The sequence below is a fragment of the Ambystoma mexicanum genome, chromosome 12, assembly GCF_040938575.1.
Source record: "Ambystoma mexicanum isolate Mex_15411 chromosome 12, UKY_AmexF1_1, whole genome shotgun sequence".
NCBI classification, from domain to species: Eukaryota; Metazoa; Chordata; class Amphibia; order Caudata; family Ambystomatidae; genus Ambystoma; species Ambystoma mexicanum.
The window spans coordinates 895,460,303-895,481,269 of record NC_090936.1 but is presented as its reverse complement, the minus strand read 5'-3'; positions in this window follow the sequence as shown (position 1 = coordinate 895,481,269).

Below are 20,967 nucleotides of genomic sequence, written 5' to 3'. Positions count from 1 at the left end.
GGGGGATGGCAGTGCGTATTTCAATGAGGCTGACAATGTCGTCATGTATCATGTCCACAATGGTGGTAATGGTGTCCTGGTCCAACCGGTACAGGGTGTGGATCTGCTCAGGGGTTAGATTGAATGGACTGGGTCTGATGCGAGGGATTGGTGGCTGCCTACGAGGTACCACTGGCTGCACTGGTGGTAATTGCTGGGCCTGTCTCACCCTCCTTCTCCTCCTGCGTCTCCTCTGTGCTGCCTGTTGGTGTGGCTGTTGTTGTTGTTGTTGTTGCTGTAGTTGTAGCAGTACAGGCATGTCCTCCAGCCCCATGATTGCAACAGCCAGTGGTATCATTTTGGTATGGGAAGGGGTGTGGTGTGTGGGTGTGCTCCTTTTCTACTGGGACAGGCTCCATTGACTCCACCTGTGGTGATTGTGTGCACCTGTGGCAGTTGCCTTCACTGCAGGTTGCTATTTATGGGTGGTCCCTGATGCCTGTATAGTCGCCGTCGTACAGGCCCTAATTACTGCCTTTGGGATGCCGGTAAGTGCATGCCCGCGTAACTTGTGATGTCCTCCTATTACTGGCATCCCGGTATTTCCTCCGCGAAAGGGGTTGTGTACGCACGCATGCCAGTATGAAGGGGTACGGTAGAGGCAGTGGCGGTATTGGCGGGTTGTCGGGTCGTAATGGTCCGGACCCGTTAACGATGCCGGTAATACCATTCCGCCTTCCTATTTTCATTACCTCCATGCTCGTAATGAGGCCCACAGTGTTCTTGGGGTTACCAATCAGCCTGGTCCATACTCTACATGTCACAAGTGTTGGGTTCATGGAGTTGTTGTATCTCAAGCCCTCTTTGGCCAATCTGTGTAGAGGCCTTGCCGGATCCCTCCCCTTGTGTTTCAATAGTCACATGCAGTGCATCAGTGCTTCCCTCTGTCCAGTATGTTGCATAAAACGCTTCAGCTGAGAGGAAGTACAGTTCAAAGTCGGGAGCAGCCAGTCCCCCTTGCTCATATGGTTTAGTAAGCCGTTTCCAGCTCACCCTTGGTTGTCTCTTCCATATAAACGCTGAGCATGCTCCCTGACTCTTGGTGAAGAACGATCTTCCCGGCCACACCGGTACCGTACTGAACAGATAGAATTGCTTGGCGCTAAAATCATTTTGATCAGTGCTATGCGGCCCATAAGTGAGATCTGCAGTTGATTCCAGCAGTTGAGTTTAGCACAGAGTGTGTCTGTAAGTTCACCGTAATTCAGAGTGCGTGTAAGCTGCGTTGTGCATGCTATGTCAACCCCCAAGTACTTCACATTTTGGGATGCCCATTTGAGTCTGTGTAATTCAGTGAATTCTCAGACAGCTTTTAATATCTTCAGCAAGTGTCTTTCTGGGTTCCTTACGTATAACATTATGTCATCAGCGTAAAGAGTTATAGGCTCTATGGTGCCAACCAGTGGCATCCCTGCTCCACTCCACTATATCTAGCCCTCAGCAAGTCAGCCAGTGGCTCAATCACCAGGGTGAACAACAGGGGGGACATCGGGCATCCCTGTCTCGTGCCCCCAGCCAGTTCCAGTATCGATGATAAAGCCTGATTAACACACACCCTCGCGTAGGGTCGTGTGTAAAGTACACAGACCCTCTTTATAAAATTCGGGCCGAATCCATAGTTGTTTAGGATTCTGAACAAGAAAGGCCAGTATACAGTGTCAAAGGCTTTTTGCATGTCCAGGGTCATTGCAATCCCGCCTGGTTCTCTTGGGATTTTCACCAGGATATTGTAGCATCAGCAAATGTTAGAGGCTGTGGGATATGCCCTGTACAAATCCTGCTTGGTCTTCGTGGACCATGTGTGGCATTAGGAGGTTAAGGCGAGTGGCTAGTATCTTCGCAAATACTTTTGTGTCAGTATTTATAAGGGATAGCGGGCGGTAGGAGCCACAGTCCTCTGGCTGTTTTCCTGGCTTGAATAGCAGGGTTATGACTGCTTTGCACGTTGTGTCCGGTAATTCCCCAGTTTCCAGTGCTTCAGTCCATACTGCGTGGAGGCGAGGCGCTAATATTTCTGCAAATTCTTTATAGAATTCAGCTCCTAGGCCATAAGGAGCTGTGCTGTAGCCGTAGAAGCACACAGAGGACTGAAGCAGCTGAGGTTCCGGGCAAGTGTGAACTGGGAGCAGGAGCTCTGTGGTGCAGAGGCGAGGCAAAGGAAGGAGACCAGATTAGGGTTGTCCTTCCTTCCATTTAAAGGACTGCTCATTCTTACCCGCCCGGCAAGGACTTTATGGCTTCTTTTATCTCACCCACTGTCAGGGGGGCATCTAGGACGTCTATGGTCTCCCCGGACAATAGAGTGGTGGGTACCTTAACCAGGTATCTGTCTATTTCATTGTCAGAGGCTGGGGATTGGGGGAAGTACAATATAACGTAAAAATCACAGAAGATTTTGCTAATCTCCTCTTGACCCGTGACAACTGCTCCGACCCTCCTAGTTATACATGGGATGTTTGTGTTTCCCCTTTCCCCTCGCACCATTTGCGCTAGTAGTTTAACTGGTCTTTCCTGTTCACTATATCTCTGTGCAGCCACTGGTCTATCAAAATAGCAGAATTCTCCTTCTGCTGCCGCCCGGAATTCGTCTCGCTGTGTTCTGATAGCATTCGCTGTTTGCACCATTAGGATGGTTGCATATTGCTCTTGAAGCCTAGATATCGCTTCTTCGCTTCTGCCCAGTTCCCTCTGTATGTCACTGAGTACTCCCAGTTCTGTGGACATGGCGGTGCCTCTAATGTAGGCCTTGAATGCTTGCCACAGAAGTGCCTGGTTTGCGACCGAACCATCATTAGTTTCCAAAAATTCAGTGATGTGTTGTGTCAAGGCAGCTTTGTATACTGGGTCGGCCAGTGCAGCTGCCTTAAAGCGCCATGGTGGTCTTTGCGGAGCGACAGCACGAATAGCCACTTACAGTAGAACCGGCGAGGGGTCTGATAGTGTTCTAGGTAGTATTGTTGCTTCTGTTAACCATCCTAAGACCCTTTGTGTCACCAACCATAAATCGATCCTGGAGTGCATATCGTGGACTGACAAATAAAAGGTGTATGCCCGTTGCGGTCCATTCAATGAATGCCAGGCATCTTTCAGACCCAAGTCTGCCATATGTGTGCGTACCACTCAGGCTGTTACCGATAGGGATCTAGGAGTACTTGATGTCCGGTCTAGGTCCACATCTAATATAGCATTGTAGTCCCCCCCCACAGATGATTTGGTCAGTTGGGTATTTAGCGCACTTCTGAAAAACCTCTGTGTAATATTCCGGGTCATCAATGTTGGGACCATATATGTTAATTAGCAAGACTTCGGTGTTGCCCATTTTGCCATGTACCACTACATATCTGCCAGACGGGTCGCTGTTTGTAGTGAGATGAGTAAATGGAAGTGTTCTATGCACCAGTATCATGACCCCCTGGGCTCTGGTCGAATAGGATGTGTAAAAACGGTGTTCCCCCAACCCTGGAGCGAGCTTACGTGCTTGATGTCCCGTTTCCTGAAGGTATATTATCCGTGCTCCTATTCTATTGACATATGCCACCACCTTCCACGCTTTCACAGGCATTCCAAGACCCCTAACATTCCAGCTCAACACACCCCCACCCTCATAGTTCCCCGAACTTCAACTATGCAAATCCCTTCACTCCCTCCCTCCCACATCCTCCCACATCCTCCCTCACCCAATTTACTAACTCATGCACACGCATGTAGGGGACCCCTTCAGTGGCGGCCGGGGTCCAGGTGACGCTGGCAACTTATTTCTTGTGGTTTCCGGTCTTAATTACGTTACTATTACTCATATTGAAATGTGTCGATTATTAAACAGCATTATACACTTGTTGGCAGTATCTGAAGTGCATCATGTGATTGCAAGTACCAACCAATATGATAGTCCGGCCAATTCTGCATATTCAATTTTCTCGTCAGGAGCTTCGCTCGCCCTGCTGCATAGAAATGAAGACCCCTTGTAGATCCATGGGAGATGATGACGCTGGTGACGGGGATGCGATTGTGTGGTCCGAGACGTAGCTGCTCATGTCGTGCTCCTTGGTGGTCGGCTTGGTGAACCTTTCTATCGTTCTGCCCTTCCTGGCTGCAGACCCTTTGGGCATTGTACCTCGCTTCAAGGTCATGTATTGACTGTAGGCGCCGTGGTGCTGCATCCCGGGGATATCGTGGATATTTCAACAGTTATGCTCTTTTAACTGCTAGGAGGTGATTTGGCCAGAGCCTGTATGTGCGGGCCCAATCATGCCAGTGTATCCACGGATTTGAATGTCTCTCTGCTGTCCCAGCTACTATTGAGTTGGGGTTCCTGGTATATGCCTTTATTGGTGCCTGGTCCGGTCTTTCACCTTTATAGAATCGGCTGTCCCTGCAGATGTTGCGCTTGTGAATTGTCACTAAAAACATAACTAATACACTCCTGTGCGTGCTGCGGGCGTAATGTATCGTGAAGCGCCCTTTACTGTGTTTGTCTGTTCGATTTGTAGCTCCGACTGGCCTCTCCACAGTCTGTGCGAGGAGTCCTCCTGTACTAGTGAGCAGGTTATTTCTCCTGATAGATGCCAAAGCTTTGTGTGCTGGGAGATCTTCCCGGTGCTCCCCGGCCTCCGTGTGTTAGTATTCACTTGTTTCCTTCAGCAGATGCAGACCGCGACATGCAGTAAGTGGGGGTCCTGTATTGTTGGTTTCCTTTGTGACCGAAGCTCAGAGTTGGGGTTCCTGGTATATGCCTTTATTGGTGCCTGGTCCGGTCTTTCACCTTTATAGAATCGGCTGTCCCTGCAGATGTTGCGCTTGTGAATTGTCACTAAAAACATAACTAATACACTCCTGTGCGTGCTGCGGGCGTAATGTATTGTGAAGCGCCCTTTACTGTGTTTGTCTGTTCGATTTGTAGCTCCGACTGGCCTCTCCACAGTCTGTGCGAGGAGTCCTCCTGTACTAGTGAGCAGGTTATTTCTCCTGATAGATGCCAAAGCTTTGTGTGCTGGGAGATCTTCCCGGTGCTCCCCGGCCTCCGTGTGTTAGTATTCACTTGTTTCCTTCAGCAGATGCAGACCGCGACATGCAGTAAGTGGGGGTCCTGTATTGTTGGTTTCCTTTGTGACCGAACCTCTCGCCTGCGTTTTCCTCCCCAGGTGAGGGCTATGGCTCATTGGGCGTTCCCTCGTGCCACCCGGGCCCAGGTGGTGGAGGGCTCACCCGCTGGAGACATTGCCCACACGTATTGATTGCCCATACAAATTTAGCTAGGCCCAGAAACCATTTTTTGTCTGGTAAAGATGGTGTGAGCTCAGCGCACTGTAGCGCGGCCCCCACCCTTGGAGAGTCTCATCCCTGTTGCCGCAGCACCCTGGCAGATCCGCTGCGAGCACGTTCCCACGAGCAAGACGGACATGAGCTAGCGCAATACGCTAACATTGTAACAGTTCACCTCCCGCAGTGTACTATCACTATCAGCATGACCCGGCCATCAGGCCTGAACAATGAGAAGAACGGTAAAATGGTCATCTGATGGCAGACAGTCTTAATATATGTGTATATAATAATGTCAAGACCACTTGCAAAGTATGCTTTCTTCCACAAAATCTCTTATATTACAAACGCCTGTAGAATGTATTAAAATGAGAGAGCATGCTCCCATGATATAAGCAATGGTGAGCTCACACCATTACAGGTGGATACTAATAATAAAGGAACGCTCAAGGGATCTGGTTGTTGCATGTATCACTGGGCAACCTACCTCCCATGGTTTTGCGCCATAACTAAGCTAATGCTGCTAGAGTACACGAGAAAGCGAATGCAACTATACTATGAACTCATGTAAAGGATGCGCGAGAATGCACTTATCATGTGTGTATGTCTAAAGCCCCTTATGTGCCACCACCGTCACGTACAGTGGCGGGTCGTTTTCTATGTACTCCACCGACCCAGCTACTACCTCATTTACTGCGAATGTATATGCATGTAACTAAAATACTGTAGCTGCTAGAATATAATGTGCAAATATGGTGCTCGGACTGGGTATAATCGAGACACATCCAGCAAAGTTTAAATGCATGTTTTGAAGCGATTTTGAATAAGTATTATAGAAAGCGTTCAAATGTTTGTGATGTCTTTACCTACATTCAGCAACACACGAGGGAGATACCTTTGTGAATGCGTACAAGGCCATTTCCCCCTCCCACCCTGCGAAGGCTGCCAAGACATGAGAACAGAGGCCCGCTCTGCGCTATCCCACCTCCCCCGACCAGACTGGAGCCGCTTCAAAGAATTGTAGCCCCACTGCAGCACCCAAGGCCGCGACCAGCCACCTGCATTATTTACAGCACAGCAGTAAACCTTTGTCTAAACTCACGCGCCCCCTCGTAAACCCCACAACCCACCGGACCGTCTTAGACTTATGGCCCTGTGCAATCAGGACACCCAACACTTTAACAACACACAGCGGAACATCCATAACAACTTCTAACAAGACAGAAAGACCTGTACCACCCGTCCCAGGCCCCAAAGCTTAGCCCCTCGACCTATGGCCCCGGTCAGTAGGACACGGGTAACCAGGCCTCGATGTATTACCTCCAGACCCCTCACAAGGTGCATTCCTCCTGTGTTGCATTAGCCTATAGAATAACCTATTGGAAGATTTACTAAAGAGAATAACACTGTAAATGACTGAATGACTGCGGTGTGCATGGCCGAGGGCAAGTAAGTCAGGAAAGGCATTCATCTCTGCCACAGGCCGCCTCGGCACACCAACACCGCCCGGATGAACTCAAGCCGACCTGCCAGGCCCAGCCCAACCCACGAGGGTGACCAGTGACGTCCTCCAGCCAAGACCAACCACGCCGCAGCAGCACCTATAGTTAGTCGTCGCCACCCAATCCCAATGAACTTGTGCCCCCTATAGTATGTAGGTTTTGATGACGTTTTTTGTAAATATATACGCCTGTCTTTGCTCTTGTCAGGCAGAGCGCTCTTGGAGTTTGCAGAGTTCTTTGCATGCCCTATTCTGATTGATAAACTCCCATTTACGCTCACCCGCACTCTGTCTTGGCCTTATTCCCATCTTGGGAGAGTCTTTCATTGTCTCTCATTGCGGGGAGGATCGTGCTGCTGGGGGACGCTTGCTTTCACTGGTCCGGACATTCATGCGCCTTCGTGCTCAGTCATACCAAAAACCAGGCAGATTTCAGCTAGTTCTGTGCCCCGGTACCCGGTACACCACTGGAGCTCAGGCACAGAGCTGCATGTAGCTTTGTGCGCAACAGCGCTCCCTAGTTGCGTTGTTGTAGCACAAAGTGCTTAGAAGCAGAGGGGGAAAGAGATGGGGTGCCTACGCCCAGAGCCGGGCACTGTCCCTGTTACCTTGTTTACATGCCAAATGATTCCCTGCATTTGTTTGTTCGGGCCAGCTTCAGGTTCTCTCACTCTTCTCCAGACTCGCAGGCTTGTCGAGTGGTAGCTACAGGGTCAGCAAGTCCAAGGGCTAAACAAGAAGGATCCATGTTGCCACTGTTTTCTCCCTCACCTTCTCTGATCAAAGGGTTATCAATGGGTTTTCCGGCTTATTAGGCACCTCCTGTTGACTCACGTATCTTGCCTCCGCTCACAGAGCCGTCTTGTTCTTCAATATGGCGCGTGGTTGTGTACCGGTCTCCTATCACAGGAGGCCGCTGCAGCGAGGAAAACAAACAGCAGGGAAATGGCTGCTCGTAGCACATTGAGACTTTCAGAGATCAAGTAGGGGATCTTCCTGGATCCACAACTGGTGATATTTTCATTCTTAATACGGTATGAGCAGGCTCTCTGATGTCGTTATAGGCACCTCACATGGGAGTTCAACAGCGCCCTACAATATGCATTCACTTCTGATTTCATTTGTTGTGCATCATGCCTTATATTCAGCTTCATTCAGTATTCAGCGTTTTACAGGTGCACTTTATTTGTTAAATTTCCCTTTTAATTCAGTATTTAATGTGCGTTGCTTTTCAGTACTTTTATTCCTTTGTTGAAGATTTCTGAAAACATTCCTTTAAGGTATGGGACCACTTCAACAAACTTAATTAGTTCAAATAGGAAGGATTCATAATGTTCAGATACTTTCGAAAACGTGTTTGTTCCTTTAGCAAGGCACGCGAATACTCTGCTATATTGTACCAGTTTTGGGCCTCATTGACAATAACAGTTTACTTCATGAGACTCGCAGTTACAGTAACATCGGGTTTCTCACTCTGAAAAACTCACTGGCTCACTTTGAAGTCTTCTTCTGTATCGCGCAGGCTATAAACTTGGCAGGTTCTTTCCAAGGGGTTTTCTCAGCCCCTCAGACACTCTTGCACTCTTGCTGCACCACGGGAGAATGAGCAGTCCTTTAAATGGAAGGAAGGACAACCCTAATCTGGTCTCCTTCCTTTGCCTCGCCTCTGCACCACAGAGCTCCTGCTCCCAGTTCACACTTGCCCGGAACCTCAGCTGCTTCAGTCCTCTGTGTGCTTCTACGGCTACAGCACAGCTCCTTATGGCTCCCATCAGCATCCTGCCTCCCCTCTTCTCCTTCCTTCACACCCCCCTTTTATACAGCTGAGTTGTGTAAAGGGGTCGCAGGTGTGAGTCCTTTCCATTAATTGCCTCACTTTAGTTAGGCTTGTTAGCAAGGCATGCCTGGTCTTGGCAATGGTATTCCTCTAAGGCCCTCTTCGTCGTCTCAGTACCAAAGTGGTGCATTTTGGTGTGCGTAACTTCTAGTCGCCTCTTGCTTGTCTCGGTACTGTCAATGGTCATGTGTGGAAAAATGAGGGGGCTGGCTTATAATAGTCGGGGAGTGTTAGGTTTGACATCAATGGGAAAAGGGGGATACCATGTCTCGCCAAATGGTTCCCCACTCCCAGTCCTCAAGGACCCTCCACACAGGTGATCCTCCCTCGATTCTTAGCCCTTAGGGACAGGATCCAAGAGCGATGGTCTTTCCCTGGCCACCTTCGCAGAGGATCCAAGGGGAGTAGGAGTGTGAATACCTTGGGTTTCTCACAGTTGACATATAATTTGTAACTCACCGCCTTCTTGGATCGCAGTACTTTTGTTTGAAAAGACATTGGGGGTCATTCCGAGGTTGGAGGTAAGGGATTACCGGCGCCTGTAAGGGCACCGATGGCGGTAATCCCTTACCTCCGTATTCCGAGTTCCCTTTGCGGGTCCCTCTTTACCTCCTGCTTTTAGCAGGAGTAAATTACGGGACCCGCAAAGTGACCTTGGAGTAAATTACAGCACCGTAATTTATGGTGCCGTAATTACCTCCTTCCCCATTCCCATTGAGCCCTATGGGGGCAGAAATGGGGATGGGGAAGGGCTATGGTGAATGGGGAATTACCGGTCCATCCAACCTTGGAATGGACCGGAAATTACTCCATTCACCATGCCCGTATTCCATGGAGTAAATAGCTCCGTGGTTGCCAACCATGGAGCTATTTACTCCATGGTGTAGTCCTAACTCGGAATGAGGGCCATTGTACTAGATTTCAAAGACCTGGCATTAGAGATATCTTATCCCATTGTGTGTAGAGCTTCTATTTCTGAATAGATCATGTTTGGTATGATTCGGTTATGGTTAGAGTGACTAAATCAGTTAATCAAAAGAGACAAACTCCACCAGTGCTATATTGCTAGAAGTGATCAATCGCAGTTTAGGGATCTCATTAAATAAGACAAGAATAGTAGAGCGATTTAGAAGCGGTTGGCTCTTACCAGGCAAATTAAATTCAATATTTAATTTGGAGTTACAAAGAGCATTGGTCCACAAGGCCTCCAATCTACTAATGGATTTAGTGGTAGCATCTCACATTGAGACTTCAGTCCCTAACATATCATTATTAGATTCTGTTGAAGAGAAAGAGGGTACATGGACCAATGTCAGTTTCCTGCTAGAGGAGCAAGTGTTGACGTAGGATGCCTGTGCTGTAGAGGTATAGCTATTGGCTACAAATGGCCAAGTAACTAGGCTAGTTTGGGTGCCTTTCTGTCACGAACCTCGCCCAAAACCCCCTCTGGCAAACCCATTGGCCAGGTGCAGCCAGGACTCGGGCCTCTAAAGCCTAGCATCCTCTTGAAAAGCCCTCATGGGGCCAGTCCTGGCACCTATGGCGCCAGGTTCATACACCATGAAAAACAATGTGCTTGGGAACTACTTTATTGAATTGTCAGCCAACATGGTGCATCCACATAGCGTGGTTCCTAAGAACCAAGCTATGCGGTCTAGTGTTTTGGGTGTGGTAGCCTAGGGACTACTATACCTGGACTATTTTGTTGGAGCTATTTAAACCACACCCGAGCAAGACAACACGCTTCGCGTTACTTTGCAGCTTGCAACGTGACGCTCACCGTGTCCAGCTATTCCCTCGAACCTTGGAGAAGCAGAACCTGCAAGGAGACAAAAGGAACATCATTAGCAGCAGCATCTTACCTGCAGTCTTCATCTTTAAACACTTGCAGCTACTGAGAACAGCTTCCTCGAATCTGCACGCCTCCCGGACAGAACGACCTGAAAGAGGAAGATAGGGGCAACATTAAAGAAAGCAGTAGAGACATTTACAAATTACGAACTGCTCAAAAGGCTTACCTGGCTGGTCGCCTCTCGGCTGGCACCACTCCGGACATTCCACTCGTGCTGAAGAACACCGCAACCTACAAGGAAGGAAAACACAGGTTAGCAAAGGCAAGACTTTGCAGCGCTGCGCATAGCGCTTACTTGACGCATCATAGCGCTCTTAATGCGCCATCATTTACCAGCGGGGCTCAACAAAGCCAGTTCGCCGCGCTGAAGCTCTGCATACCTAAGGGAGAAAAAAGAGACATTTTAAACAAAGAAAGGCATGCAGGATAGCAACAAAACTAAAGAACAGCAGTAAGACCTACCTGAACAATATCAAACGGGCCGGCGTCAATGAAGTAACTGGACCGCACTCGCCCATGAAAAACAACACACCCCTGCAAAGAAGGCAGGACGGAGAGCACGCCTAATTCTACCACAAGGTGAGGAGAGGGCGCCAGAGGGACTGAAATCATACGGGGGTGGAGGGAGGATACTTACCCCAGTCGGTCAGTCTTGAAAACAGTCCTCCTGTATTTTCAGGCAGAACCTTCCCCGCAGACCACAACAGGGCAAAGCTGAGAAGCATACCAGCGAGTAACCCGGCTGGGTGGCGTCCCTGTGGATACCAGGTGAGCGTAACACTTTCTCATGCTTTGAAGAGATAAAATGGTCAGTCATTGTTGGATTGTTGAGAGGATCATTGACTATATCAACATCATCCAGGGAATTATTAGTTCTTAGACCTTATTTTTTATCAGCAGATCTGGCAACGGTTTTAAAAGACGTTGGGCCTCATTACACGGATGGCGGTAGGTATTTAACGTTACCGGTAATGGAATACCGGTAACGTTAAATGCCCATGCGGATTACGACCCGGCTCACCGCCATTAGCGGCACCGCTAATTACGGTGCCACTAATAGCGGTCAGTCCGCGTGCGCGCGACCCGCCAACCCGTAAATAACGACATGCCGCTAATAGCACACCATCACAAGGCTAGTGCACACGGCAATAGCGTCATGGTAAATACCCCAAAACCCTTTACCAGCATGGCGGCAATACCGCCATCGCGAACCACCCGTTAAAAGAACTAAGCAGTGTCAACACCTGCCACAGGTGTCCAAAATCAGCACAGGTGGAGGCAATGGAGACTGTGGCTGCTCAAAAGAAGCACACCACACCCCTTCCCACACCCCTTCCCACACCAAGATGGTTCCAGTACTGGCAGCATTACATGGCCTGAAGGACCTGATTGCAGCGCTGCTGCTACAACAACAGGCTGCACAGAGGAGAGGCAGGAGGAGGAGGGCCAGACAGGCACAGCAAGCACCACCACGCCACCTAATCATACCACAGAGGCACCCACCAATTCCCCAGATCAGAGCCAGTCCATTTAACCTAACACCTGAGCAGATACACACCCTGTACCGTCTGGACCGGGACACCATCACCAGCATCGTGGACATGATACACAACGACATTGTGAGCCTCATAGATATCCGAACTGCCATCCCCCCTCTACTCAAGGTGGTGACAGTGCTCCACTTCCTGGCCACAGGAACCTACCAGCATACAGTGGGGCAGATGCATGGCATCTCCCAACCAGTATTCTCACGCATACTGAACCAGGTAATCGATGCCCTCCTGAAGCATGCACCCGAACACATATCCATGCCACGGACTGCCCAGGAGATTGCAAACACCAAAGTTGGCTTCTATTCACTGGCAGGCATCCCAAGTTGCATTGGGGCCATCAACTGTACACATGTGGAATTGGTCGTCCCACATCACAATGAAGTAGTCTACCGAAACAGGAAGCAATTCCACTCCATCAATGTCCAAATGGTATGTGATGCAAACAAGATAATCGCACATTGCTGTGCCCGATTTCCAGGATCTACCCATGATTCCATGGTCCTGCGGAACTCAACTATCCCCCGCTACATGGAGCGACAAATGGGACAACGTTTGTGGCTACTTGGTGAGTTCCATGCTAAGCACATGGCAGTGTGATTGGGGGGGTAGATAGATACTTCAACTGGGTGTGCATTGGGTGGGGTAGATAGATACTCCAACTGGGTGTGCATTGGGGGGGTAGATAGATACTCCAACTGGGTGTGCATTGGGGGGGGGTAGATAGATACTCCAACTGGGTATGCATTGGGGGGGTAGATAGATACTCCAACAGGGTGTCCATTGGGGGGGTAGATAGATACTCCAACTGGGTGTAGCCTGTAGTCCGTCGCCCAAATGCACGTACAGATGTACGCTAATGGGCATCTGTGAGGGCAGCAACGAACTTGGGATGAACGGACATGCAAGTATATGCCACACGACACAGCTGACAACCCAAATCTGGTGACATCAAACATCAATCCTCATCCACATTGCACGACACTCCACGCCACGAAATACACAAATGTCATCCATGTCGCCAACATAGCCATGCAGCATTCCTACAGCACAACATCAACAATGCATTGTGCCCTTGGATGCATGCAAAGGTATCCCCCTAGCTATGGCAATGCACCACAAACCCATGGCACCACTGAAGCGTTGCCTCTCAGCATGGCAACAGCAATGTCGGAAGGACAGTACACCACCAGTGTGGTACCAAATGTGCCTGCCCACAAGGACACCAATGACCTGGCCTCACCCAGGACATGGCAGTCACCGTTGGAGGCATCAATGGGGCATGTCTACTTGCATGCTTGTGCTCACCTTTGCACAAAGCAGTCACACAGACCATATTCATTGATGCAGTTGAATGTGTACATGAATCAAAATGATAGGCCAAAGTATGTGACATGAACAGGCCACACATGTGTCAAAAAGTAACAGGTCCCCATTCCTCCCCCCATGTAGGTGATGCCGGCTATCCCCTGAAGAGGTGGCTCCTCACACCTGTACGGAACCCACAGAACAGGCACGAAGAAGAATACAATCATGCACATACCCGTACCCGCCTCGTCATCGAGCAGACTTTTGGACTTCTGAAGTCACGGTTTAGGTGCATTAGCAGGTCTGGTGGCGCCCTCCTGTATGTCCATGAGAAGGTTGCAAAGATCACCACGGCATGTGTCATGCTGCACAATATGTGTATGAGACGGAATGTGCCACTGCCCCCTGACGTTGAAATGGAGGCACCTGATGAGGATGATGACGGGGATGAGGATGGAGGTGAAGGGGATGCAGGTCATGCAAGAGGGGATGGCCAGGAGGGACGTGCTTTGAGACAGCATTTGATCAACCAAATATTCTGAGTAACATGTAGTCATACTGTCACCTGTATATGGCTGGTGATGCACTGGTGTCTGTTTGTTAGCTCACAATGGACCTTGGCGTCAATAAATTGATCATACACAATGAAGGAGTCAAGGCCTGTGTTTTGCTCAAACACCAGTGTATTAATGAACAGAAACAGAAAAATGTGCAAGTCCCCAACCATCCCGCCACCCTTACCCCCCCACAACTGTCCCATCATACCCTTCCTCCCACCCCCCACAACTGTCCCATCACACCCTTCCCCCCACCCCCCACAACTGTCCCATCACACCCTTCCCCCCCCACAACCGTCCCATCACACCCTTTCCCCCACCCCCCACAATTGTCCCATCACACCCTTCCCCCCACCCCCACAACCGTCCCATCACACCCTTCCCCTCACCCCCCACAACCGTCCCATCACACCCTTCCCCCCACCCCCCACAACTGTCCCATCACACCCTTCCCCCCACCCCCCACAACTGTCCCTCATGAGTCTCCAACAATGCATGTGTCCAGGCATGCACAGAGGTCAATGGACATTCACGCCCTATTGTTCTTTGACAGGGCCAGCATTTGGGGGCTGGCTGAAGGTGCGCCTGGTGGTGCGTGTAGAGTGTCTGATTGGGCTTGTCTGCCGCGAACTGGTGGTCGAAGAGGTGGCAGACTGTCCTGGTGGAAATTGGCGTTCCATAGCATCTGGGATGCGTGTTAGCACCTCCCGGACGCGTATCAGCTCCCCACACAGCCTGTCTGTGCACGACTCCATTCCCTCCCTGGAGTGCCTGGATGTCTCCCCGAGGTCAGCCCTGAGACTGGCAACCTCCTCCACATGTTGACCTACAAGGTCTGTGAGAGCCCGCTGGCGCTGGATGACTCTGGCCAGGTCAGGGGAAGTGGCGGCCTGTGGTGGTGTGTCTGCTGCGCATCCTGATGCTGGCTGGTGTGCAGATGCTGCCTCTGGGGGGCTACTGAAGGGCTCCATGGACTCGTGAACGGTGACGTGCGAGCAAGGTGTGTGTAGGGATGATTGGTCGGGGGTTACAGCAGGGCTTGGGGTGTGCATAGGCAGATCGAGTTCTGTGGGCTCATCCACATCGGACAATGGGGCAATGACTGCTGCCTCCCCTGCTGAACTGGCAGCAGCTGAGGGTGTACCCTCAGTGGCGGTGATTTGGGGGGGGGAGTGGACCTCCAGAGGCGGGGCAGTAGGGTTTTGCGTGGCACTGGCAGTGGGGCGCAGGAGTTGTTTTGGATGCTGCAATAGGGGCCTTGGCCTTTTTCCACCTGATGTTGTTGGTGCGTCCTCGCTGGGCTGTGGCCTTTTCTTCTTTTGCACAGGGGGTGCCTGGGATGCTCCCTCGCTGTCTGTATGCGACCCTGTCGGGGACAAGAAGGGGGATGTCATTGGTTATGGTCGCATGTACTCAATGCAGGCTACATCATGAATTTATTTGGGGCCGTTTGAACTTCATTGTGGAGGAAGCAGGTGAGGTGTCATTTCAGTGCCTCATCCATGCAGTGTTGTGTGTGGCACTTGGCTCTGTTGATGTATGCATGTGTGTGTGTTGGGGTCTGGCGCTGACATGCGCAGGGTGGGATGCATGTGTGGATGCCGGGCCATCCATGCAGTGATCCAGGGCTGCCATTTGTGGGGACTTGTACATTCACATTGCATGCTTGCATCAGTGCACTTACCTCCATCAGAAGTGTCTGGCATGCCGTGCTCCATCCTCCCGACTCCCTCATAACATTCTACCCCGATGAGGTTTGCACATGTCTCCTCCCACTCTGTCAGCTTGATCGGTGACCCTGATCCTCCAGCGGTGGCAGTCTTGTGGTTCTCGGCCAGGATCATCCTGACCCGGAGTCTCAGGTCGTCCCATCGTTTTCTGCACTCACGTACAGTGCGCATGCTGGTGCCTACAGCACTCACTTTTGTTGCCACTTCGGCCCAGATTGCTTTCTTCTTTAGGAGAGTCTCCCGCTGCATGTCATTTGTGAAGACCACTTCTGCATTGTCCGCTAAGGTTTGAGTCAGCATCACTAACTCCTCAGTGGAGAACTTCTCCTTTCGCTGGCGGTCTGTTGTTTTTTTTAGTGCCTTGGGCATGGTAACAGTGTAGCAATGGGTCTCAGGCAGCAAGGTAACACGAACAGGTCCAGGGGGCAGAGGATGGCAATGGATTGTGTTTTTAAAGATGGCCGCCATGCTCTTTCCCGTTCCTGTGCGATGATGCTATTTCCGGTTCCGGTATTTAACGGTCACCGCTATTAGCGGTGGCCGCTATTTGCACGATGCGTCAAGGCGGAGTTGCTATCTGCACTGTCGTGGAAGGCGGTAAGTGACTTTTGGGGGAGATTAGCGGCAAGGCTGGAGGGGCATTACCGGCATGGCGCAAAGCTCGTGTCTGCGTACTCGTAATGGTACGCTATTAGCGCACTCCTACGAGGGCGGACACGTTAAGGGCGCCATGCCGGTAATTTGCGGATTTTACCGCACAACATGTAATGAGGCCCGTAATCTTAGACAGGATTAGAGACCTGTGGTTACGTTTCTCGTCGCAGTTTACATTAGTTATTGAGTATCATAAAAATGTCCTAGAAGATTTTCTGTTCAAGTTAGCAGGTTGCATATTCTTGGATTTCTCCTTGAGAGGAGTCTTCTTCTTTCTCTGATGAGCTCCCGAGTCCTAGATCTACCATCACAGGATAACCAACTACAGCAAGAGTGCTGGCAGAGTCCTGGACCAGAATTACAGGGTTAGGGATCATTTCTGTAAAAGTGGAAACCCCACTCGAAATGGCTGGAGGCGATGTTGCAGTTGTTATTAGGTGAGTTATCTTGGTAACACCCTGTTCATCATGGGGTACATGAACAGGGTGTTTTTTCATCAAGACAAATTTAAATAGATTGTAATAGTTTTATGGGCACCTTGACTTCGGCCCTGATATTGGGGGTCATTACGAGTTGGACGGTAACAGTCACGGGTAAGAAGACCGGTGCCGGGAAACCCTTATCGCCCTATTCTGAGGTCCCTTAGCGGGTCCCAGCAGAAACAGCTGGTCTGACCAACCGTTCTTTACGGGACCCGTTAAGGGACCTTGGAGCTAATAACGGGCCTGCAATTTGCGGGCCCATTATTAGCGCCTTCCCCATTCCCATTGAGCCCTATGCATGCTCAAATGTGAATGGGGAATGGTAAACTGAATGGGGACTTAGCGGGTCCACACAGATCAGAATATCTCATAAGTCCCCATTCTGCCAGACCGGACCGGGACCCGGGTTTGGAGGCAGCCATGGCGCTAATAGCTAATAGCGCCATGGCTACCTCCAAACTCGGAATGAGGCCCATTGTCATTAAAGGTTCACAATAGATAACACCATGTTGAGGGCAGCAATAGAGGAAGGACCATGATTAGTGCAGTCATATATAACATGGGCAGTAGTCACGTTACAATTTGGACAGTCTGCGAATGAAGTGTCTATTGAGGAATCTAGGGTAGAATTTCCAAATAAATTAGGGGTTACTTCTAGTAGATTGGCAGAACCAGGGGGTATCCAGGCTTTGCGAAATTCTATTCACAATCAGAATTTCATTTGTTGCTGTGTCAAGCAAGAGTACCTGCTCTTCCTTAAATAGTTCTTCAAGGTCACATGGATCCATGAGCTCTGTAACTGTAAGGTCGCACACAGGGGCGGCTGATATTTTTTCATCCTGTATTACAGAATTTGCCGAGGGCTCATTGAAGAAATCCTTTATGGATTGTCTGGTCCTTTAAATAGCTTTTATAAATATATATCTGGCAGTTGAGTGAAAGAAAACAATATAATTCAAGAGGCAGGGAGGCAGGAGCTTACCTTTTCTGCTCCCTTGCTCCAGCAGCCCCAACTGCACTCCTCCGCATTCCACTCTGCACGGCGCTCCGCACCGTAGAAATCCTCTCATGAGGTGCAGCCAGAATAAGTCCCTGCTGCAGTAAAACCGCAGAGCACAAAGGTTCACTGCTCCAATTGCACTCTTCCGCACTCCACTTCGGAGAGATTGAAGTTGTGAGGCCCAATTAATCCTTCTCTGATCAGCCTCTGTGATATTTGGCATGTTGAGGAACTGTCCAGTGTAATACTGCATAACACTGGACAGAATCACAGCTATGGACTGGAAAGGATATCTTCTGTCCTCATTGTGTGTTTGCCAGCTATGCACTCCGCTCCACACTCACTCGAAATTGCACTAACTATGACACTGGTTCATTCACATGGCCTGGCCTCGGTTCCCACGACCTTTTCTGATCAGCCTCTGTGATATTTAGCACGTTGAAGAATTTGCCCAGTGTAATACTGCACACCGCTGAACAGAATCACAGCTATGGACTCTCCTTCCCACTCAATCATCGAAAGGATATCTTCTGTCCTCCACTCTACACTTCCTCGAGATAGCACCAACTCTGACACTGGTGCATGCACATGGCCCGGCCTCGGTTCCACGACTACTCCGCTCCCACTGGGCCACTGACCCACTGACCCAGGCCCTCGCTCGATGGGGCTATGATCAGGCGCAGCTGCCTGCCAGATCCAGGCCGCAGCTTGCTGCGGCTCCTCGGCTCATTGCAGATCACTGCAGCACCAGCACACGCCCTCCCTCTTGCTTGCAACGTCTGAGGAAAGGACCGTAGTGCTTTCTTATACATTGGTAGCTTAATGTCAAACAGTGATTAGCAGGTTTTCAGTGGTCATGTAGTGTTTCAATACCCCGCGCCTGCCCATGATAATCTGCAGCTATTAAAACCTTTGCAGCATTATTTTGTCTCTGTTATAATTTAATCACCACCCGAAAGCGTTGGACTATTTTTCTCAGCTGTAGTTAAAGGGACTCCAAAACATCTTTTTGACATGGGTCCCCACCAAACCCTACACATTTCCGGACGGTTTCAAATTGCTTTGTTACACATTGTATTCACTTCTCCTAACTCTCCGACCCTTGCACCCCATGGTCACTGGTTTTACTCTAATTTATGCTGGCATTGATCAAAACTCTAGAATGGTTCCATGTGTGACACAAGTTTCAATTCTCATTGGGCAGGCCTGTGCTTTATATCAAATCACAGCACATTAGTGCTGACCAGAACCGCTTATTGTCTGCTGTCTCAGTTGTGATGCTATGACTTGCATGGGCATGTATTAGGGTCTACCTCACAACCCTCTTTAGGGCAGATTGTGGGTCGTTAGCATTTCTAGATTTAAAATTGTAATTTTGACATGGATGCCAACTTTTCACCAAGTGTTCAAGGGCCACGTATGTGTTTCTCACATTCCCATGGCCTGAAGCCCCAAAATGTGCTTAATTTGCATTGCTCCTCCCACAGACTTAGAAACAAGCACAGTTCTCTTTCATTTACCTTTTTTATAAGTGTTTAATAGCATCGATAAACGTTTTTACCCTAACAAAGTTGACACTTGCTTTATTTCTTACCCTGTGACTCTCAGCCTGCCTTGCTCATATTTCCTCCTGCTCATCAATGGCACCTTCTCGCTAATGTATGCTCTATTCTCCTTTCTTCTCACCACGCCCCTTAGCGCATTCTTCTTTGAAAATTTGCACTATAAATGCAAATTTCAAATAACAGCAGTAAAGCCAAAACTATTGGATTTGCCAATGTTTGTTTTGGAGATGTGGCAGTGTTGTGATCTGTTCTGCTCCGCTTCTGGTTAGCCCTACACTCTAGGCCCCATACGCCATCCACAGACATACACAGAGACAGAGAGGAACTCAACTCGTCTTTATTACCCTCTACAGAGTTCTGCCTTCCCGGCTCTACTAGCCCCTCCCCTTCCTCGCCCCTCCCCTTGTCCATGGTTTCCATCTTCTTCCCTTAAGGTGGATCTTCTCTTAAGGTGGGCTGGCCCTTTTGTTTGTCTTAACACCCCCCCTTGCTTATCATCTTTGTAGGGGTTAGTATCTCTTCTCCTGTGTTCGGGGGGCCGTCTTGGTATTCGCCTTGATCTTGTTCCCTTTCGCTGTTCTTCCTCTCTGCAACCACGCCAGGACCTGTGTGATATCCTAGCGCAGCTGCCTGGGGTAAGGCCTTTTCCCATGGCCTTCATGCTCGTGTCCGCTCTGTTGTGTATTTAGTGTAGTCCTTGGTTACCTCGTCCTTTGTGCTGGCGGCCTTGCCATTCGTTGCCACTGTTGTGGGTTATTATGGTGGCAATCAAGGTATTGGTTGTAGTCGTAGATCGGGGTGCCATTTTCGTCATGGTGGCTGTTGATAACTCTAGCCTATTAGATATGCTGGCATCTTCTTTAGCCTGATGGTGTTGTTGGTACCCTGGTTGCCCGTGGCCTTCTTTGTGGCTAGACACTGCTCTTGTCTCTTGCTACTGCTGGGGAACCGCTGGTCAGCAGCTGTGGCTGTGCTGGCTACAGATGACGCTGTGGTCTAGTTTCCCGCTGGGAGGACTAGGTGTTTGCATGCACTTTGCTCACTTGTCGGCTGTTATCTCGAGCGGTGGATGTCTCCTGCTCCCCCTTTGCATTGTTTGGGGGGGCCTCCAACGCTGAGGCGTACTCCCTCCCTGCCAGCCCTCACTTCTGTGGTGGTTGCTTATCCTTGGTGGGCAGGGTGGTACTCTTGGTGGTTGTGATGCATGTTATTGTTGTGCGCGGTGCTATGTTCAGCATTGTGATGGTCACGTAGTGAGAGGCCCTTACTAGCATTGATTCTTGCACTCCGAAATATTAGTCTTGGTCACGGTCCGATTTAGGAGTGTTGCCTCTCCAGCCCCGCTTTCTCCCGACGGTGTGCGGGGGACACTTATTGTCTTGTCCTCCTTCACCCCAGTGGATTGAGTGTGCCAGTGCGTGTGGTGATGAGCTTCTCTTGATGGGCTTCCAATTTTGTCTTGGATCTTGTTGCTTCGACATCACCCTGTGCTGTTGATACTTCTTCAGGCGGTTGAGGATCTGGGTTGTATCTGTTGCTACCACTGTTCTTATCTTTGTAGCTGCGTGGTCAGCTTCCTTTGGTGGGTGCAGCTCACTATCAGCTGTGGGTGCTCTTCACTTCCTTTGCTTGC